At 39.8% G+C, this 19676-nt stretch overlaps 1 long non-coding RNA gene across 2 annotated transcripts; it reads left to right on the top strand.

The window, feature by feature from the left end:
- Nucleotides 1-540: 540 nt before the first annotated feature.
- Nucleotides 541-19008, top strand: LOC138742879 (uncharacterized). 2 transcript variants are annotated; one of them, XR_011344481.1, is made up of 4 exons: nt 541-864; nt 2774-2951; nt 6987-7104; nt 18906-19008. It is a non-coding gene; the product is annotated as an uncharacterized lncRNA (long non-coding RNA). The 2 variants fall into 2 exon arrangements; XR_011344480.1 differs by lacking the exon at nt 18906-19008 and adding an exon at nt 10172-10271.
- The last annotated feature ends 668 nt before the right edge of the window (nt 19009-19676 follow it).

The raw sequence follows: 19676 nt of genomic DNA, 5'->3' as shown, positions 1-19676 counted from the left end.
TGTCTCTGATCTGTCATACAGTAATATACAGGTACATCGATACCAAACTCGAGCTATTTTTAAAAATCTCAGCCAGTTACTGATGTTCGCAGCTTCAATGGGGTGGAAGGGAGCAAATAATGCAGTGTAACACTGCCACCTAATGTTCATTCAAGGTGTTCAGCTGAAATCCCCGAGCTCTTTGCATTCTTCATTCATACATGAGACTGATCCTTTATGTTGAATTAACAGTGATGACCTATCTCTTGATGAGGATGACCATCAGATGAAAATTATTATTTGGGCATTTACTACATTTATGGGAATGACCATGCTAATCAGGAGAGCTATTGGCTACCTAAATTACTTTTGTAGTGATATTTTAGAGGTACTAACTGCAGAACTCAAGAAACACAGCTTACCTGAGAGGAGTCAATAACCAACTGTTTTATTATTTTAAACAGTTGCGCGCCTCACAAAGGGGAGTGGTGCCAGCCCGCCTCACAAAGGGGAGTGGTGCCAGCGTGCTGCAGAGTCATTGTCTCTCTGGCAACATGGCAGCAGGGAAGCAACATGCTCCATCAACCCACACGGGCCTGCAAATGCAGGCTTCTCCTTGGCAAAGAAGGGGAGCCTGCACTGTACTGTGCTGGCCACTCCGGTGCAGTGATTCTGCCTGTCCAGATGTTCAGCCGCTCGGTCCGCCACAGATATGTATTTATTTAATTCGATGGAGTACATCTCAATAATTCAAAAGCAGTTTGAAACAAACAAATTTAATATTTCAAAAATGGCAATGAAAATTAGGACAGCACAGTTAGTGTAGCAGGTCGCGCAACAACTTTACAATGCCAACAATCGGGACCGGGGTTTGAATCTTGTGCTGTAAGTAGTTTGTACATTCGCTCCGTGTTTCAATGGGGTTTACCTGGGGCTTCCAGATTCCTCCCACCACTTGAGTCTACCATGGGTGTAGGATAATTGGTTGTATATTGGGTGTCATGAACTTGTCGGCTGAAATGGCCTGTAACAGTGCTGTCTGTCTAAATTTAAAAATTTTTTTGAAATTAAACAATTAAAATTTTACTAATATCAATTAATTTATATTATTAATTATCCAAAGTAAAAACAACCAACAAATCATAGAACAATACAGCACTGTACAGGCTCTTTGGCCCTTGATGTTTTGCCAACCCATATATTTCTTCCTAAAATAAAGTACTAAACCAGTGACTCAACCTTTTTCTTTCCATTCATGCCATAGGTGCTCTGTGATTAGTAATGGATTGCTTAAGGTGGTATGTGGGTGGAAAGAAAAGTTTGAAAACCACTGTTTTAATCGTACCTAATTGACTCTTTATGTGCACGGTTTCATAACTCCAAAGGAAATGGGCCAATGACAATTTTTCAGAGTAACTACTGGGTCTAGTGCAGTGATTCTCAAGCTTCCCTTCCCACTCACATACTACCTTAAGCAATCCCATACTAATCACAGAGCACTGATGGCATAGGGATTATTTAAGTTGGTATGTGCAGAAAGAAAAAGGTTGAGAACCTCTGTACTAAACCTTCCCTACCCTGTAATCCTCTATTTTTCTTTCATCCACATGGCTGTCGAAGAGTCTCTTAAATGCTTCAGCCTTCACCATCATCTGTGTAAAAAAAAAAAATTCCCCTGATGTCTCCCCTAAACATCCCTCTTTTAAACTTTGTTTATATGTCTTCTGGTGCTTGGCTGATCTTGCCCTGAGAAACAGGTGCTGGCAGTCCACCCTTTCCATGCCACTCATAATCCTATAGACCTCTATTGTCTCCTCTCATCCTTCTACACTCCTAAGAGAATAGTCCCAGCTCTGCTAACCTTACCTTACAAGACTTGTTTTCTAATCTATTCATCCACACTTTTAAGTAACGGACCATTAACCCTGTACTCAATCTTCTAGTTTATCTTTCCAGAAGGCTGAGTATAGGGTTAATGGTCCATTACTTAAAAGTGTGTATGCACATGTACAAACAACCAAAGTATCAAGGTGTCATGTGCATTTGACAGGATCATCTATATTGTCCAGGGGTGTTTGGGCTCCTCTTTCATCGTACTTTTGAGAGCTAATTTAGTCTGAGATAAAGGACCTATATCCAGCAAAGGAAATCTGTACCTTTTCAATCACAGTGTCATACTGGTTAAATTGCAATCTTTCTGCTCTTAATTACTTCCCAAAGAAAAATACAAAATAAATATTGTCAATTTAATTTCCTTTCCTTCAACATGATTGACTTTTTTTTCCCATACACCTTCAGATTCAGTTTTATTATCTGAGTACATGTATGACATCACATACAGCCTTGAGATTCTTTTTACTGTGGAGGAGGCTGAATTACCACTTATTGGTAGTGCAAAGAAAATTTACACAGCATATACATGTAAACAAATAAAGAACTATAAACAGATAATGTATGTAAACAAACTGTGCAATACAGAGAGAATAAAAATCAATAAAATTGTACGAGTCCTTAAATGAGTCCCACAACACTGCTGCAAAACACACATTTTATGACATGTTCTTGACAATAACCTAATTCTGATTCTGTTACATGATGTCATTTCATCTATCAGCTGGTTGAGTGACATTTTGGTGGTTTATTATTGTGTTTTAAGGATGCATTCCTTTTTATTTTAAAACTTTTTTGGGTGAGGAGCAAGAGAGTAAATGGAAGAGATGGGGGGGAGGCAGGGAATGTTCTATTAATCAAGCGACCGATCGCCCTTACTGAGGTAAATATGGACCCTGCATAGGAACCTGCAGTGTGAATGTGAAACTCCACACAGACAACGCTGAAGATCAGGATTGAACCCGGGTGGCTGGTGCTGTGAAGAAGCAGCTCTATTATCTGCACAATTTTGCCGCTCTCTGTGTGAGGGTGTTGGAGTGGCAACAGATCGTGCCGTGTTAATATGTTCTCTGGCTGCTCAGGTAATTAAATTACTTAATTCAAAAGATCGGTCATTTGAAAAGTTAGTTCTGTGCTATTTTCTTTAAATTTTTTATTTGAAAAATAGCATAAAAATTCTACCCATCTAATCATATTTGGCAGGACAAAATGCATACTATTTACAATGTTCCTCCAATATTCATCCAATGAAAATGCATTAATGTTACGGTTTAGTTTGTCAGCGCAAACAAAAAGGGAATTTAAGGTAATAACAGATTTTTTTCCAAAATGTTTGCTTCCTGAAACAAAATTGGGGATTATGGTGGACAACTTCAAGCTGAACACAAAGATAATTTCAGATTTGCTCTATCACTTAGGATGTTGGAGAAGCATTAACTTAATTTCTACTGAATTTAGCATGTTAAATCGCATGACATTGACACATTGTGTTAGTTCAACTGACGCAAAAATGTTGCGCTGCCGATTTTCATTGATGGATTCCAGTGCCCTGATATTGCATTTCCATGGTTGCAGTGTCCTGGTGAAGCCTTTCACCATGTTCTTCACTGACTGCACCAAGATCAGCAGGAAATAAATTTTCAATGACACGCTCCATTTCACGATTTTGTATGTTTGAAGTGGACTTAAAATATGATAAGAAATCACAAAAATTAGTCATCTCTAAAAAAAAAGGAACGTGATAGAAGAATTTTAAGGTGATGTTCATGATTAGCAGCCCAAAATCCATAAAATTCACGCAAAACTGTTCAGGAAGCAAAATCTTTGTTGTCTAGTGTAATATTTTTAATGCATATCAAAGTCTTTGTTTCTAACTTTCTTCTGTGGGTTTCCAGTTATTGGTGAATTTTGATCATTAAAACTAGCCATCAACTGAGAGCAAAGTCAGCGTGATTCAGTGAAAGGGAAAACTTGTTTGACCAATTTATTGGAGCTCGGCAGTAGTAACGTGAGCTGTGAATGAGGGACACTGGTGATATTCTATACTTAGATTTCTAGAAGGTATTTAATAAAGTGCCACATCAAAAATTATTGTAGAAATAGAAAGTTACATGATCTTGGAGGTACGCATGGAAGAGGAGTCTTTTTTTCTGATAGACAAGGCTCACTATACTAGTATACAGCTGGAGCAAGTTATTAAGAAAGAGAGCAAACTGTTAGCATTTATTGTTAGGAGAACTTGACATAACAGTGGGAGGTTATGTTTTAGTTTTTTGATAGATTGTGGCACAACATCTGGAGTACTGTGCACAGTACTGGTCTCTTTGTTTAAGGCAAGGTATTAAAATGTTGAAAGCTGTTCAGCAAAGGTTATCCTCAAATACTCACTTTGAGAATCTAGATATTTCGGACATTTATTACTCATTCCATATTGCCAGCAAAATAGCAATGAGCTGGCTTTTTAAACAGGTACAGTCCTTCTGGTTAAGGTAGTCTCACAGTGCTGTTGAAGAGGGAGAACAAAAATTTAGAACCAGTGACTGGCAATACATTTTCAAGTCAGCATTAAGCATGACTTTGAGTGGAGGAACCTGATGTCCTGCTTCATCTCTGCGGTAGAAGATATTGCAATGCACTTTCTAGATGGTGCACATTTCAGCTACTGAGTGCCATTGGTGGAGGAACAAGTATTTAGGAAGGTTCACAATTTCCATGGGCCACATTGTTTTGTAGAAGTTCAAGCTTCTCGAGACTGGTTGGTGTTACATTCATCCAGGCAAGAGGAAATTATTCCATCATGTTCCAGGTGTATGTCGATAGGATCTGGGGTGTCAGAAAGTAATCTATCCAGTACAGGATACCCAATCTCTGTAGCCATGGTATTGATATGAATGGTTGGGTTGAGATTCTGATCCTTCATGATACTCATGGTGAGACATTCAGTAATGATAATGCTATTGAATGTCTCTTGTTGGAGACAGTCATGGGAATTGTATTTGCTACTCTTCAGCCCATGACTGAATGTGTCTTGGTCTTTCTGAATGTAGGATTCTCTATTAGTTGAACATTTGTGGCTGGAATTATACAGTAATCAACAAATATCCTCACTCTGATTTTATGATGGCTGGAAACCAGTGATGATGCTTCTGGAAATGGTTGGGCCAAGAACACTTCCCTTAACAACTCCTGCAGTGATATCCTGGGGTCAGGAAAATTGACCCCCAACATTCACCCTTCCTTGAGGATGAGGAATAATTCTAACAATTAGAGTGCCTTGACATCAAGAACAGTCATATTTTCCTCATTTCTAGAATTTAGCCATCATTAGAATGCAAGGTAAACTGGGTATCAAAGTGGTCCACTGGATGGCATTGTTAGTTACATCATCCACCACATTACTAATTGAGAGTCGATTGGCTGGGCAGTATTGAACTGGATTCGGTTTGCTCTGTCTCTTATAAATAGGGGGTAGACCTGGCTGATTATCAATATTGATTGGTAGATCCCAGTCCTATTAACTCTCCTAAGGCACAAGTTTTCCACTTTGATCCAGGTTTTTGCTGGTCTTGTCGCTTTTGCTCTACCCAGTGCTCTTAGGCCTTGCTTGATATCTCGTGGAGTAATTCAAATTGTCTGGAGACTTCTGGCTGGACTCTCAGAAGGAATTGAAATGGACTATATTCCTGGTGCTTCTGGCTGAACACAATTGGAAATGCTTCAGCTCCTCAGCTCCCCATCCCTCTCCCCCCCCCCCCCCCCCCCCCAGTGGTACTTGCTAGTTTGTTCCTGCCATTGTTGAGGATAGGAATGTTCTTGGAAATGCCTTTTTCTGTTGAGTTGTACACCACCAAATAGCAACCTTCTGCTGGTTGTAATAATGCCTAACTCTGTTATTTTTTGTGGTTTATCATGCAAGGAGTTCTATAGAGCAGCTTCACTGGCTGGTACCTCTTCATTTTAAAATGGGTCCTGTCATGTGCTGCACTCCTCATTGACCTAAGGTTTATATCCCAGATGATTGGGTGAATTTACAGATTGTGGCGGTGTTCATTTCTGTTGTTGCTCTCAGCGTACACCTCATGGATGCCTGGCCTAATATCTGGAATGGACAGATTTCTTTCAGGAAGGGTAGGCTTCTGTGTGTGGAGTTTAGAAGAGTAGGAGGTGATGGTTAAAGCTTTCCCTGGCCATTACTTATGTGGCCAGGGAAGATGGAAATAAAATGCAATTTTCTCTTTATGCCTCTTTTAAAGCCAATGTTTTGGAGGGCCCGAATGAAAGATAGGAATTGTTGATTATTAGATATTAAACAGGACAGGAAACTTAGTTTGAAAACAACCAAAAATAGAATTAAATAGAGACTGGTTCACTAACTTTGCTCTTTGATGCTATAATCATTAGTATGCATCAACTTGTAACAGTTGATTCCTGTTTTTGTGTATTTTGAGTGCACTAGTGCTGTTACCGCAATTTTGTTGAAGGTTTGCATTACAGAGATTCTTATTATAGCTTTATTTTTAATTGCTACTGTTCAGTATTTTGTAGGCAGTGTGTTAATTCTGCCATGACCATTATTTCGACAGTAAATGGAATTATCATTACTTATTTGAAAGGCCAATCCTATTATCAGTATTCAATGATTATGTTGGTCAGAATTTATCACTAACATTTTGGAATTTTCAATCGTATTCTGGTTATTGTGTACAATATTTATCAACATCCCTAATTCACAAGGGCAATTGTCTAAGGATGTTATGGCTTCACAAATTGTGATTGTTGGGGATGACAAGGCATTTGGGTTTTGTTTGCATTGGAAACAGAATTAAAGCTATTCTATGCCATATTAAGTTTGAGCTTTGCTATTTAATGAACATCAATATGGATCAACAAAATGGGAACACTTGAGATTGATTGTAAAGCAGATCACACTGCCAATAGAAGTGCCTTTGAAGTTTAAAACTGAGGCATACAGGAACAGTAAACAGTTTTGATCAAAAACATGGTGTTTCAGGAACGAGTAGAGAAGCAAAGATCAGTCGGCAACTACAGATATTAATGCCTAGGCACTGAACTTGAAACACTCGCAAGTCTGAATTGAAGGTTTGTTGAGTTTGCAGGTAGTTGGATGGATTTCAGAGACAGGGACAAAGAAAGAAAAATGACTGAAAAAAAGAGGCTTTGCTAAACCAAGAGACAAACAGCCCAAAATACATAGGCTGATGGACTTGGAAAACAGTGAGTACACAGAGCAAAGATTTTGCGTTGCAATAGAGTTTGATGGCCAATTAAGTAATATTTATTTTGCAATTTAGAGCTTTTTCAAGACACCATAGTGTGTGAATCTTGAATATTATGTTGCTTCAACTATCTATATTAATAGATAAAGAATGTGCTTTAAATATCCAGAGATATTTTCTCTTGAAAATATGGAATCAAAGAATTACCCGGTTTACTTCGATTCTTAAAAAAATGCCTGGGTCTCATTCACTATTGCCAAATTACAAGCTGGAAATAACTCAAATGCAGAAAACATATTTGCAAAAAAACTTTTCTTAAGGTTAGCCAAGAAATATTGAAGAGCAAGAACACACAATTTTTTTTTATATATTTTTTTTATATAAATCAGAAAATGAAATTGCAAATTGAGTAAAAGTATTTTGTTTATTTGGTTACAATGTATTGGGCTATTAAATGGTATCAGATTTTCAAAGTGAGAAATATTTGCTCTGATGCCTGAGAAGTCAAGAATATTACAGGCAGTTGGCTGAAGAGATACATAATTAGGGCTGGCAGAAAGTGTGATGCTAGCTCTTCAATATATTCCTGAAAAGACTTTCTCACTTTAAAAGTCAAAAGGTGGGAATAGGTAAAGGACAGGGGAAGAAATCTGCCTAGTTCAAAGCTTGAAAGTTTGAGGCAGCTTAAGGGAGCAAATAAGTACTACAATGTAAAATGTAGTTAATTTGGATTCCTACTCTTCCTCTTGCACCAGCTATAAAGCAATGAATAGCACACATTTCTCCATTTTTAGTAGATCACAGACCAGGATAGCAGGGAAGGCAAATCTTCCAGCCAATCTCCCAAGAGGTTCACACATGCAATAGGACATATGCCAGAAAATGGCAAAAGAGACCAAACTATTATCAACATATCCTACCAAGCTGCTATCATGATAGGGACCACCTCAGATAGAGCCATCAATCTGCTACCAGAAAAAAAAAGCTTGTTAATAACCAGCATCCATTGAATATACAAGAGATAACAAATGTAAAAATGTAAAAAAGAACTGACTGCAATACACAGAGGGCAAAAAAAAAAATCAATAAAGTGCACAAGAGTCCCTGATTGAGTTTGATGTTGAGGAGTCTGTTGATAGAGGGATAGCAGGTGTTCCTGAACCTGGTGGTGTGAGTCTTGCGGCACCTATGCCACTTTTCCAATGGCAGCAGTGAGAGCAGAGCGTGTCCTGGATAGATAGGGGTTTTGATGATTGCAGCTGCCCTCTGATGGCAGTGTTTCATGTAGAAGTACTCAGTAGTGGGGAGAGTTTTGCCTGTAATGTCCTAGACTGTGTCCACTACCATTTGGAGGGCTTTACGCTCAGGGGTATTAGTGTTCCCATACCAGACAGTAGTGCAGCCAGTTAGCATACTGCACCACCCATTTTTCAAAATTTTCCATGGTTTCTGGTGTCATACCAAACCTTAGTAAACTCCTGAGGAAGCCCGCTGTCGGGCTTTCTTCATGATGCCATTGGTGTGTTGGGTCCAGAACAGATCCTCCAAGATAGTGTCTCCCAAGAACCTAAATGAGCACACCCACTCCACCTCTGATCCCCCAATGATCACTGGATTGTATACCTCTGGCTTTCCTTTTCTGAAGTCAACAATCAGCTCCTTAGCTTTGGTGACATTGAGTTATTGGGCACCATTCAGCCAAGTTTTCAATCCATCCTGTGTGCTGACTCGTCCCCTTCCTTTATACAACCCACTACCATGCTATTGTTGGCAAATTTCTAGACAGTGTTATTGTCATACCAAGCTGTAGGTGTAAAGTGAGTAGAGCAGGGGGCTAAGAGCACAGTGCTGTGGTGCTCCAGTACTGATGGAGATTGTGGAGGAAAAGTTCTTATCAATCTTCACTGATTGTAGTCTGGAGGTCAGATTGTTGATAAAAGCATCATTCGTTTGGCTTGTGAATCAGCTGTTGTGATAAGTGATCTGGTTTGATTGATAAGGCACTGACAGCTTGAAGTAGGCTCTGCTTTCTAAGATGCATTTCTTAAAATAGTTCCACTTAATGAAGCTGGTTGTTGGGAAATGAAGGAATACTGTACACAGTAGCATTACACAATGACAGTGAAGGGTTCATTTATCACCTTTCAAAATTGTTCAGGGTTAGATGAGTTTGTTAATTCCTCTGATTACTACTGTTCAAACTGATGGGCTTTATTCCCCTAGTGGTTTGTTCCCCATAGATACAGCAGATGGTTTTCCCTCCTCCTCCAAATCTACTTGGTGTCCAAAATTCTCTACTGAACAACAAGCCACCACAATGTGCAATAGAGAATCAACAGCATAACTCTTATCGTGTTGTTCTGGATTAATCAGGACTCCTGAAATCACCTTTTACTAACAGCACAACTGTTCTCCACATGACCATTCAGTAACTACAATTAACTTTCTGTCTTGATGTTCTATCACTTATGAGGTAAATGGTCCAAACACAAATGAGGGAAACAAAAATGCTCTGGTGATATTAAAAATGTGTTATCAGCTAAAAGTGCACATCATAATGGGACTATGGTATCTGTTTGCAAACTGGGCAAAGACATTCAGGAATTATTGTTGTTGATTGCATACCAGCTGTTCATCAGTTGAATTTAATTCCTTCCTCTTAAGGAAATTCATGGGGGTTAATGCATGAAGCCTGTCAAATACAATGGTACATAATTAGCATTATAGCCTGATGAAAACCAGGCTTTGAGACAAATCTTACTGCTGCTTGCTGGGATTACTCCTGTGAAACACTACAGTGCCTTGAGACTTATATGCATGCTTCTTCTCCATTTAGCTGTATAACAGTTAATATTATAATGTTGATTAAAATCAAATATTGTTCTGAAGCACTGAGGCCTCCAAAATGTAAAATACAAAAAGTAAACATATTATTTTTTAAAACTTTATTTTGGTGCAAACCTTTTTAAATTCTGAAGTTCAAATACCAGGAGTCAAGAACTTGTAACTTTTTTTTCCATCTTAAAAATGAAAAGTATCAACTTCTTCTGGTTATATCTTTACAGCTGTTTAATGAAGATACTGTGGACACAGTTGCTTGGGATGGTAATTTCCTTTTTGGCCTTGCAATGAAATGAGGGAAGAATACAAGGTGCAAAGTGTTCCCTAAAGGACATACTGTGGTGGTACACCACCGGCCAACTGCAGGGGGCAACCGCTGTACCTGCAGGAGTGTACTGCCGGCCTACTGCAGGGGGCAACCTCTGTACCTGCAGGAGTGTACCACCGGCCTACTGCAGGGGGCAACCTCTGTACCTGCAGGAGTGTACCACCGGCCTACTGCAGGGGGGCAACTGCTGTACCTGCAGGAGTGTAAGGGGACAAGACAACACCTGGCTGGCTGTCAATCAGTTGGCCTGAAGGGATCAAGCCCCACCTGGTCAGGTGTCAATCACCCTCCAGGATATAAGCCTGTGCTGGCCTCCCGAGGCCTCCATCAGAGTTGCTGCAACCACAGCCAGCCAGGCTCTGTGGAAGTCTTTGTGGATTAAAGACTGTTGCACAGTCTTTAACCTTGTATGTGTCTGATTCTGGCTAACAGCACACCACACTACAATCTAAAATCTATGGAAATCTGAAATAAAAATGAAAAAACACTAGAGGGAGAAGACCAAGGGAAGTATAAAAGCTGTGAAATGCAGGTCAGAACTGTTGCTGAACCTGAAACCAAACGGAGAATGCTAGAATTATCCAGCATATCAGGTAAATTCTGTGGAGACATTTTTGCTGCAATATTTTCCATCCAATATACTAACTCTGTGTGGTGATATGTAATTACACCACTAGGTCACCAGGGGTCATCCCAGTGACCTTGTATATAAAGCAGTCCAGAGCTACAGTCTAGCCTTCCAGGTTGGTCTTGCAGAGAGACAAGACCTTTTAGTGTATATATTAGTTTATAAAATTGTACTGGCAACAACCACATCAGCGGTGTGAGTATAAGACAGCTTTAATAAACTAATATGTACACTAAGAGGTCTTATCTCTCTGCAAGATGAACCTGGAAAGCTAGACTGTAGCTCTGGACTGCTTTATATACAAGGTCACCAGGATGACCTCTGGTGACCTTGTGGTGTAATTACATATCACCACACTCTCTCCATCCTCAATTTCCCTCATTATCAGATAGCTTTGTGAATAGCATATTATGGCAACCTTGGCTTCACACTTTGTCCTATCCATCTCTCTGCAACATCAAGCTAACTTGTTTTTTTTTCTACTTTTTTCATTCTGCTGGAGGATATTTCACCAACTTCATTTACTGTTTTGCTTTCCACAGATGCTGCTTAAACTTGCTCTCAGCATTGTCTTCAGTCTTGTAGTTACCTCACAGCCTAAGGCCCATTCCTGCTGTTGATACATACACTGCCATGCAACAAATTGCAGAAAGTAAATAAACAAACCTCTCTGCCATTCTTTGACCTGGTAGCCTTAAATCTACCCATTCAAAGTAGTTTGAAAGGCAGCAATAAATAACATGTGAGGAAAAAAGTTTGTAACAGGGACTGATATACATTTCTGTTACAACTTGAATATGTATGAATTTTTTTATTCAATAAATGACATCTTTTCTCTTTGGACAAGGAAGGTAAAAAATGCACTGAAATGCTGGAGGAACTCAGGCTGACTTGCAGCACCCATGGGAGATAATGATATATGGCCAACATCTCAGGCCGAGCCCTTTGATTATTCCTTGAAGAAGGGCTCAGGCCCGAGACATCAGCCATATATCATCATCTCCCATGGAATGAATTTCTGCAACACCTCAGTGTGTTTTTACTATAGCATCTGCAGACTTTCATGTTTCATTTTGCTTGAGTGAGGAGTTCAGTGGGATAAAAGTAGATCCATCCCAGATAAAATAGGACCAAAGATTGACACGCAAGAGTACTGAAGAACAATGGACGCCTTTAAAGAAGGAACAGTTCAGATACAGTTGACACACATTCCTAAGAAATGCAAAAAAAAAACTAATGTGGCACTCAATGAGGAAAATAAAATAGAAAAGGCTGCTTATGGCAAGTATCAGGCTGAAAATACCATCAGAAACCAAACTTGAATATTAAAAAAAATCAGAGAAGTGTGAACTAATAAAGGAAGCAAAGATGAGGAATGATTAGCTAAAAATATGCATGGGAATGAAAAATAATCGCATTGGCATATATACTGGATAAAGAAAGAAGAGCAGGCTACAAAGGACAAAAATTAGATTCTTAATATGGGCACCGATGGCAATGTTAAGGGATTAAATGCATCCCTTGCATCGATTTTCAGTATGGAAAAGCATACTTCCAACATAACAGCAGTGAGATCATTGAGACATAATGATTTGTGGTCGCTGCTACTATTCATTTTTATAAATTATTAAAGTGAGAGGATAGAATGCCATATATTCTCTTTTGTGAATTCCGTAAAAAATCCGTATAATGCAGGCATTGTAGACTGAAGCAAATTCAAAACAAAGGTATTAGTGAAAGGAAACAAACAGCAAATGACTGCAGGTTTATCAATAATTTAAAATCTGAGGTTGGTAGACTCTTGGTAATGAAAAGGTGTTAAGGGATGGAGGAAATGCAGATATTTAAGCTACAAATTAAATGGAGGAACTAACACAAGGGACTAAGTATCTAATTCTTTTCTAATTACAATTTTTGCCACATGCACGTTAAGAAACTGAAGACTATACGATAGTATTGAACAAGAGTGACTTCTTGGTCACCCTTCCTTGCTGCAGTGCTGAAAGCAATGTTAATTCTTTAATATTTTCTCACTTGGCATCTAATTTCTCATTAAAATGCACAGAAATCTTTTTGCAAGTGAGTTGATGGAACATGTAAAAAGTTGCAATTATTCAGGAAACAAAGTGTGGCACAAGATAAACGTAACACAAAGTACCCTCGAATTAGTCAGATAAGTGGCATGGTGCTGTGATTAAAATAGACCAGGTTTAATAATTCTTACTGCAGCTTGAGTTTAATGAATCTGCCTTCGGTTTTAGTCCACCTCTGTGCACACAATCCCCTGGTAGTGTCCATGGGAGAAATAAACCCCTCGATGGGTAGTTGGGAGCACATTGTACATAGGAGCCTGAATTACTCCATGAATGCTGTTTCTGAGATTACCTTTCCCGATTGTTCAGTTCTCCTGTTCAGAAGAAAATGCTGAAGTTTATTTTGACTCCCATGAGAATGCTGCATTTGAGAATATTCTGGCATTTGCGAATATTCTGGCATTTGCAAGCTGCACACTAATTAAGATTGCAGCGTTAGGAATTGTGTGAGCTTGAGAAATACTTGAGACATCCCAAGCCACAGTGAGGTTGAAACGTAATGTTTGGGCAATGCATGTATTGTATAGTACCCTCTCTAAAAGTGGCAACAATCTCAGCAGTGCCTTCTTTCCAATCCTTCTATGATGAAACTCCAGTACCATTAAAGAGATTGCTGTCCTTAATCTTGAGGTGAGACTTCATGAGTATCTTCTTAGTAACCTACCTGACAATTCCAATAGCTGGAAAAATTGAAATCAAACTTCATAGTGAGCAAAATTCCAGATAAAGAAAAAAAACCCAACTAAAATTAAAACAGACACCAGCTTTCTTACTGTACTCTCTCTAGTTTTATCAATTGTCAAAAGATGAACTGGTTAGACAGTACAGTTATCTTTGGCTTGGCTTCGCGGACGAAGATTTATGGAGGGGGTAAAAAGTCCACGTCAGCTGCAGGCTCGTTTGTGGCTGACAAGTCCGATGCGGGACAGGCAGACACGATTGCAGCGGTTGCAAGGGAAAATTGGTTGGTTGGGGTTGGGTGTTGGGTTTTTCCTCCTTTGCCTTTTGTCAGTGAGGTGGGCTCTGCGGTCTTCTTCAAAGGAGGTTGCTGCCCGCCAAACTGTGAGGCGCCAAGATGCACGGTTTGAGGCGTTATCAGCCCACTGGCGGTGGTCAATGTGGCAGGCACCAAGAGATTTCTTTAGGCAGTCCTTGTACCTTTTCTTTGGTGCACCTCTGTCACGGTGGCCAGTGGAGAGCTCGCCATATAACACGATCTTGGGAAGGCGACGGTCCTCCATTCTGGAGACGTGACCCATCCAGCGCAGCTGGATCTTCAGCAGCGTGGACTCGATGCTGTCGACCTCTGCCATCTCGAGTACTTCGACGTTAGGGATGTAAGCGCTCCAATGAATGTTGAGGATGGAGCGGAGACAACGCTGGTGGAAGCGTTCTAGGAGCCGTAGGTGATGCCGGTAGAGGACCCATGATTCGGAGCCGAACAGGAGTGTGGGTATGACAACAGCTCTGTATACGCTCATCTTTGTGAGGTTTTTCAGTTGGTTGTTTTTCCAGACTCTTTTGTGTAGTCTTCCAAAGGCGCTATTTGCCTTGGCGAGTCTGTTGTCTATCTCATTGTCGATCCTTGCATCTGATGAAATGGTGCAGCCGAGATAGGTAAACTGGTTGACCGTTTTGAGTTTTGTGTGCCCGATGGAGATGTGGGGGGGCTGGTAGTCATGGTGGGGAGCTGGCTGATGGAGGACCTCAGTTTTCTTCAGGCTGACTTCCAGGCCAAACATTTTGGCAGTTTCCGCAAAGCAGGACGTCAAGCGCTGAAGAGCTGGCTCTGAATGGGCAACTAAAGCGGCATCATCTGCAAAGAGTAGTTCACGGACAAGTTTCTCTTGTGTCTTGGTGTGAGCTTGCAGGCGCCTCAGATTGAAGAGACTGCCATCCGTGCGGTACCGGATGTAAACAGCGTCTTCATTGTTGTAATGCAAAATCACTCCTCGTGCTGATGTCTAGAAGACCAAGAATAAACTGTTGCTTTTATACAGATTCAACACAAGTTTCTATCGAAAATATTCTATTCTCTGAACCAAATGTAATTTTCAAGGTGGAGGGGTGGGATGGATCATAGACTGGAATGGATGGGGAAAATCCTGCCGGGTCTGTGGCTTGTTTGGCTGATCTGGAAGGAGTATGCAAACAACTGTGGTACATTTCATATTTTCCAATAGTGGATTTGTCAGTTATTCAGAATTGGAATTTATCATCATGAACAGGTCACAAAATTTGTTTTGCAGCAGTACGTACAAATATTGCTAGAAATTACATTTCAAAAATAAATAAATAGTGCAAGAAAATAGGAGAAAGTGTGGTTTATTGTCCTTTCAGAAATCTGATGGCAGAGAGGATGAAGCTTGTGCCATTGTAGAGCACGTCGAAAGAACCAAGACTTGTTGATCCAAGCCAAACTTTTATTAACAAAAGACTGGAGCATATCACATGTAGGTCGACCAGTCCAGAATGACCTGGTCTGGCTAGGAACAATCCTTTAAAACCTGCCAGTAGGTGTGGCTATGCTCTCAGCCAATCAGTCATCCTACACTACCATCTGTACATATACGCATTGGTGATAGAATCTGTACTATCACAGCCATTGGGTGCTCATCTTCAGGCCCCTGTACCTGTGGCCTGATTCTAGCAGTGTGCACAGCCCAAGAGACAAAAAGTGATAATTGGACAGAAAGAAGGACAGGAGAAAGAGAGAGAAAGACTGACAGACAGAGCTAGAGCAAAGGCAAAATAGGGATGGGGTGGAGTGGCTATGCAAACTGGAGAAGTCGACATTAATGCCAACTGGTTGGAGGATGCCCAGATAGAATATTGCAGGTGGTCTCAGTCTGGCAGTGCATGAGACCATGGACAGATATGTTAGCAAGGGAATCTGGCAAGGAGGACTTCAAATGAATTGTCATTGGGAGATCTCTGCTATTGTTCCAGGCAGAGATAAGGTGCTGAATGAAATGATCTCCCTCTCTGTGTCTAAACTCTCTGACATAAAGGAAACCACAGTGAGAGCAACAGAAGTAATAGATGACCTCTGGGATTCACAAGTGAAGTGTTGCTCGGGGCGGGAGGCGATGTCGGGGCCGGAGGCGATGTCGGGGCCGGAGGCGATGTCGGGGCCGGAGGCGATGTCGGGGCCGGAGGCGATGTCGGGGCCGGAGGCGATGTCGGGGCCGGAGGCGATGTCGGGGCCGGAGGCGATGTCGGGGCCGGAGGCGATGTCGGGGCCGGAGGCGATGTCGGGGCCGGAGGCGATGTCGGGGCCGGAGGCGATGTCGGGGCGATCACAGGAGTAGGTACCAAGGGGGAAACTGGTGGGAAGGAAGGACTGGAAAATTGAGGCCCAGAGGGAGCAGTCCCTGACATGTCTAATGCATGGGTTCCTCACTATGATTTATGCAGAAAAATTAGTTCCCGTGATGTTCATGGTGTTCAGGGAATATGCTTTAAAGGAGCATTGGGGTCTTCATATATGCAAACACAGCAGAAATGTGTCTCATTAGGGCCTTTGATTAAATTTTCAAGATATTCCAAAGGAAAATCCAAAAACAATTTACATTGAACCAAATAATGTGAGGTGACCAAAAGATTCTAAAAAAAAAAATAATTGAAATTCTATCATAATTGATTTACATTTCTTTTAGTCATAGAAGTTGAAATTCTAAGATTTTATTCGTTATTTACTTCTATTCAATGCTTTTATGGTACTAAACAATTTGCTGGGATTAATTTACCAACATTTTGGGCTTGAGCCCTTCATCAAGGTGTGGGGGAAGCCCTTGATGAAGGGCTCAAGCCCGAAACGTTGGTGATTTATCTTCACCTTTGACACATAAAGGAACTGTTTGACCTGCTGAGTTTCTCCAGCATTTTTGTGTTTTTTTTCCTCTCAACCACAGTGTCAACAGAATCCTGTGTTTTACCTGCTGGGATTAATTGATCACTCAAATTAATAGACAAAAAAATTGAAATGCATTTCCCTCAAGACAAAATCCTGCAACCTAACCTTACTTTCCGTAAATAAGGAGAGCAAGAAGACATGAGAACATGAGGAGTAGGGCCACGAATGAGTGATTTGGCCAAGGACCCAATTCTATCCTCCTATCTATTTCCCCAGATACTTTAATTTCCCCATTGTTCAAAATATCCATGGCAAAAACTCCTTTTGCTAAACAAAAGCTTTGTTATGGAGCAGTAATGAAAATTTAAGATACAAAAAGGGCCAGAACTGGAGTGCAGAGTTCAAAGGCTTTAGGATAGAGCAAATCTTAGGGGTATTTTTGAGTCTGGACTGTTTAAAGAGGTAGATGGTCTCACAACATTTAGTTTCTTGACAAGTACTTGAATTGTCAAGTTGCAAAAGAATATAGACGAGTGCAAAATAAATGGGATTAGTGCAGATTGGAAGAATCAGGTAGCATGGATGGATTGGTTAAAATGCCAGATTCTCTACTGTATGACTCAATTACTTCATAAAATTTAAGGGGTTGAGAGGGATTACAGAAATCAAAGGGAGTGAAACTACAAATGGATTTTTTTTTTTTTTTTTATAATTGATCACCATTTTAGAATCAAGTTTTAGCTGGAGGAGGTCTAATATCCATGCAAGAGTCTCTGATGACTGAATGCATCATGAGCCATGCATGTTGTAATTAGCTTTTCCAGATGGTTGTCAGCTAAGCTACTTGCTACGAAGGGAGATGATGCGCAAATGAATACAAATTGAAGCATTTATTGGGCCTAACTGTAGTACCAAAATAGGATATTCCATTATATATTTATGCTGATTTACTTCTGGTAAAATCAAAATTTTCTCAAATATAGGCCTTCATATTTCTTTACATTCATTTGTGTACATTTTTTATTCATTTTTGATATAAATAGGCTAGAAATATGCACTACTATTCTGTCAACCATCATGTAAATGTTTTTCAAATCTAAAAAGAGGACCTAGAAAATTTTGAAATGATAACAATATAAATCTGTTCTAATGTCAGATTTGCTTCAGCTGTACCACATGCTGGAGAATAATCTATAAATAAAAGTAATGAACTAAGAATAAGGCATATACACCTATTGAGACATCTTCTCATTGTCTAAATGTGTTGCCAAAAAAAATCTGCCACTAAGATATAATCAAGGAACCAATGCTTTCAGAAACCTTACATTGAAGAGCTACTGATGATCAAAAGGCAATTTTTTTTTTCCTCAAAACTATGCACCCACTGTGTACCCTCCAATTGACTACAAAATATGATGGATCATGTTTCAATCAAAAACTTTTGAAATCTGCATGTATTTGACCATTTGTAAAATGAACATCAGGTCTGACTTACACTTCAGGCCCATTTCTTTTGTCAGCTGAAGCAGATGACAGAATTGGGAGGAAAAAAAAATACATTTGCAAGCTAGAACAATGTGAAACTTTTTGCACAAATCTTTTAAAATGAAATCCATCCTTAGTTTTTCTGATGTAATTAAACGATCCATTCTGTGCACCATTAGCTATTAAGATGTGCTAATTGGTTTAAAGTGTACAGTCATATTTTGCACTTGGGGATATAATGAAGAATTTGAATTAGTTTGTCATTTAATAGTTTTGAAAGTATTTTCAGTTTTACAGTTTATATTTTTAATTCATGTAAGCACATCATTTAGAATTAAATATAGTCAAACATTCAATATATTTTAGAAATATTAGAGAAAGCTTGTATGCCCCCATTGGGACTTGAAACTTGATTGATGCTTTTTTTTTGGTATTTATGAAAGGTTGGGCAATGGTTGCACACAGGTTATTTGAAATTATAGAGCGAGTTAAAATTTCAAAGTTAAAGTTCAGATTTATTGCCAGAATACATACATCACATACAACCGAGATTTTTCTTTTACCGCAGGTAAGGCAAAATTTTTACTCATCAGGAGTGTAAACAGTACTCAAGATGATATGTATACAAAAGTAAGGAATGTAAACAATACATAAAAATTCAGTAATAAATAATGTGCAATCAAGTCCTTAAATGAATCTGTTTGAGTTTATTGTTGAGGAGTCTGATCATGGAGGGGTAGCAACTGTTCCTGAAGCTGGTGGTACAAGTCTTGTTGCACCTGTACCCCTTTCCTGATGGCAGCAGAAAGAACAAAGCATATCCTGGGTGGTGTGGATCCTTGATGATTGCTGCTGCTCTCTGAAGGCATCATTTTATGTCGATTTTCTCGATGGTGGGGAAAGTTTTGCACGTGATATGCTGGGCTGTGTCCACTACCATATGCAGGGCTTTCTGCTCAGGGGCATTGGTGTCCCCATACCAGGCCATGAAGCAGTTGATCAGCACACTTTCCACTACATATGTAGAAGTTTTCCAAGGATTTAGATTGAATACTAAATCTCTGCAAACTCCTGAGGAAGTAGAGGGTCTATAGTGCTTTATTCACAGCAACAGTAGTATGCTGGGGACAGGAAAGATCCTCTGAGATAGTGACTCCCAGGAATTTAAATTTGCTCAGCCTCTCCACCTCTGATCCACCAATGATCATGTAATAATTCAAGAAATATTTTCCTCCAGAGTACTCTACAAAATTGAAATGTTTTCAACTTCTAGAAATGTTAATGACCATAGAAAAATCAAAGATTAGGTGCTCACATCCATGTAATACCAACATAAATT

This window comes from Narcine bancroftii, chromosome 9 (genome assembly GCF_036971445.1).
Source record: "Narcine bancroftii isolate sNarBan1 chromosome 9, sNarBan1.hap1, whole genome shotgun sequence".
Lineage (NCBI taxonomy): Eukaryota > Metazoa > Chordata > Chondrichthyes > Torpediniformes > Narcinidae > Narcine > Narcine bancroftii.
This window is presented reverse-complemented; position numbering and strand designations above follow the sequence as displayed.